The following is a 3,312-nucleotide window of genomic DNA, read 5'->3' as shown; positions in this document are numbered from 1 at the left end:
TGCCAAAGTCCAGGAACAAATAAAGATGGTCATGATGACTGGGTAAGCACATTCACAATTCTGTATATTTACAAATGTAACGTATAAATAATCTACTGGCTTTCTTTTTGTCAGATCCAGTGCACAACATGCAGTTTGTGGTTTCATTGGGTGTGTGTTGGGAGACCACCTTTGAACCAGAACTACTTTTGTCCAGCATGTACTTTATAAAAAACATGCCTCTCTCTTGCTAAAGTAACATATGTTTGGCACAACAAGGTGTTCAGCTTCTCGTACTGTATACCAGGCTGCTAGCCAGGACATGTTAAAAGGAATAAGCTCATTAAAGAATATCAATAGCTACTTTGCTGTGTTTGATTTCAGACCAACTTCAAATCAGTTTGGATGGAATGAATTGATGAAAGACTCATTACAATGCTTGGTTAACTCAGAGCCAAACTCAAGTAAGTTTTAACACTGTAGGCTATTACAAGCCTTTGTTGTGCAAATTCAGGAATATTACCTATATCACATACCTTAAAGGGGTGATAGAATGCAAAACCGATTTTACCTTGTCATATGTGAATAGCGACAGTTCAGTGGGTAAATAGGACATACATAGAAGCTCAAAATCCTATCGACATGCCTTTCCTCTGAAAATCTCCCATTTTGAAACTGCCGCTGAAAACGGGCGAATCCCAACAAAGCTAAAAGATGACGTCAGGATCTCAAAACCTGTAGCTTTGTCACGCCCATGGATGTATTAGGAGAACGGTCACGCCCCAACATTTACATACAGGCCACTGACCTGAGAACAGTTCCTAATGGAGCTAGCGTTGGGTCATTTAGATCTCCGACTGAGAACGCTGCTTGTGTACTTTGACGGGATTTACTAAGTTTGGAATATTTTCCAGGATATTGACAATGAACCAGGGTCGTTAATGCAGAGTTCCAGGCTGTGAGAGAATGGAGACACTTCTCATAGTCTTCCCAAGGAAGCAAACACTCGACGGGCATGGCAGATGTTTATAAGGAGATCCCTGTGAACTTTTTCCCCAAAGACAGTTTTCAAAACTTTGGACAATTTAAAGCTGGATTTGCTACACTGCTGTTGCTGTTCCGACTGTATGGTCATCCCAATCACAAGCTGTAAGTATGATTTCGTCGCTAACAGTAACATTAGCAATGTTAATGTATCCTGTAGCTAGCATAGGCTGAATGTGTGGTGATCAACTGTAATGGCAAAGGGGCTAACATTTAATTTTCCTAACTGTTCCATTAGAATAAATCTGCAAACTAACTGCAGCGTAGTAGAATCCTGATAGTTAGGTTGCTAGCTAAGCTGTAACGTTACTCAGCTAGATTGTTGAGTTTTCAAAAAAGTTATAAACTTTGTATGATGCAGCCAGGATAGGATTAAGAAGCATTTGGTCTGTTAAGAGGTCAGGTTGGGCCTTTTTCTTATACCTCACCTACCCCCTCTGTCTCTGCCAGATAAATAGAACTGAAAACTATTTAACATATAGAAAGACACCCGATTGTTTTACACCAGGAAGTAGCCTTATGTCTCCTGTCCCCTGGGGTCCTGGTCTAGGCTAAGACAATACAATTCTAATTAAACTCTTGATGTTAGTTTCACATTTACACAACAGAACCTTTTGTTCTGTAACCAAAACGACCCCCAAAGGTGCAGTGTTAGAAGGCAGGTTGTCATTTGTCAGCAAAGATGCACTCAGCATGTTGTCATGACAACATCGGACCAATGAGAATGGATTTGAATGTGCCAGGTGAAAAGGAACCGCCCCCAGGTACAGGACATAAATCAGAGTGTTTCAGGACTTTTCAGGGCTGCTTTCACGTGACTCCGTCAGGAGAAGCGTGGATCAGTCCGCTGTCAGCTGCAGTGTTATTATGTTTGTCTGTATTGTCTTTGTGTCTGATTGTCTTTGTCTTATCATCTTCATCACTGCTGTTGCATTAAACCTTTTCCTAAATTCTCAATTCAACCCTCAGCCTCCTTTTCCTCAGAGTCCAAACGAACGCGAAGTTAGTTATTAATTTCTAACACTATATCATCCCGTTAGCTTCGACAACAGAACTGGAAACGTTATCATTTCATATGATATCTAGTCAATCTCGTAAAAAACGGTGTGTACATAGACTGCAATGTTGTTGTTTTTTCAGAGTACATCACAAGAACGACGAGACACGAAAGATGCAGCTTGCCAAACAGATGCTCCGAGTGCGGCATCTCGGGGGACACAACTGTCTCATATGACATAAGACCTCACATATCTACAAGGTAACCTTTCTAATTATTCTGACAAACCAGACGTCTTATGGTGTTTGTGTAGCATTGTGACTGGGTAGCATCTAGCAGAGCAGTGTTATCTAACAATGTTACCGTGATGAGTGAGTGACTTTTATCAAATAGGTGAGCCATTCCCAACACATTAGTGAACTATTTATAGTAGGATTACAACTATTCATCTGTATTATCACTGATTGGTCTGATCTCAGTCAATTGCATTTCCTTTTGTGGGGGAGGCTGGTGAAAATATTTTGGACAATAGGAAGGAATGTGTTTGTATGCAAAAGGTATGACTGAATGCTAGATTGTGTGTTGAAGATGCCTTTTGCAGGTATGTACACGCTCTATGAACTTTGTCATTCAATAAAACAAGTCTTTAGAAAAGGCACATGTGAATGGGGGACAAATCTTCTGCAGAAACTGTTTTTGTTCAGTGAAGGAGTGAGACACAAGCAATGGTCTGGAGACATCAAGCCTAATGGCCGGCCATCTAAATGCAAATCATTTCAGTTTTAAGCTGCTCCAACAGTAAGGCATTTGTAACAACACTGGTTAGAGTACAGCTTTGGCACAGTTTAGAGGTTTAGCAACTGCTTTTGCTGTGAGTTAACTGGAGTAATTTGCTTGGTGTGTGTAAAAGGTAATACAGTTATGTTACAAAATTTATGTTTCTTGTTTCAGGTTGTATCTTTCAGCCACAACGGAAGACAGCCAAGGGGAAACTAATGTACAGACGTCTGTTTCCAAAGGCCAAAAGGGGGGGTTACACCGTCAAAGAACTGAAGACAGAGCCAACAATTTGTAAGTTGAATTATTATTTTTATTACAAACAAAAAATAAAAATTGCATGGTATAGGCACTAAAAATAACTTTTCACACACTACAAACAACAAATCTGAATGTGCAATGGTATAGATGCTAAAAATGACTTTTCACACACAACGGGCTATGTCTCTGACCTGATGAGACTGGTGTTTGAGGAGATCATCCATGACCCCCTTCCTTATCTGGAAGCAGTCCGG

The 3,312-nt window shown here is 40.3% G+C and overlaps 1 long non-coding RNA gene across 1 annotated transcript; it reads left to right on the top strand.

The window, feature by feature from the left end:
* Nucleotides 1–947: 947 nt before the first annotated feature.
* On the top strand, nt 948–3,092 carry LOC117946341. Its single transcript, XR_004657006.1, has 3 exons — nt 948–1,128; nt 2,164–2,281; nt 2,986–3,092. It is a non-coding gene; the product is annotated as an uncharacterized LOC117946341 (long non-coding RNA).
* The last annotated feature ends 220 nt before the right edge of the window (nt 3,093–3,312 follow it).

Source organism: Etheostoma cragini, chromosome 6 (assembly GCF_013103735.1).
Source record: "Etheostoma cragini isolate CJK2018 chromosome 6, CSU_Ecrag_1.0, whole genome shotgun sequence".
Lineage (NCBI taxonomy): Eukaryota > Metazoa > Chordata > Actinopteri > Perciformes > Percidae > Etheostoma > Etheostoma cragini.
Note: the sequence above shows the minus strand (reverse complement) of the source record. Positions and strands in the feature narration are given on the sequence as shown.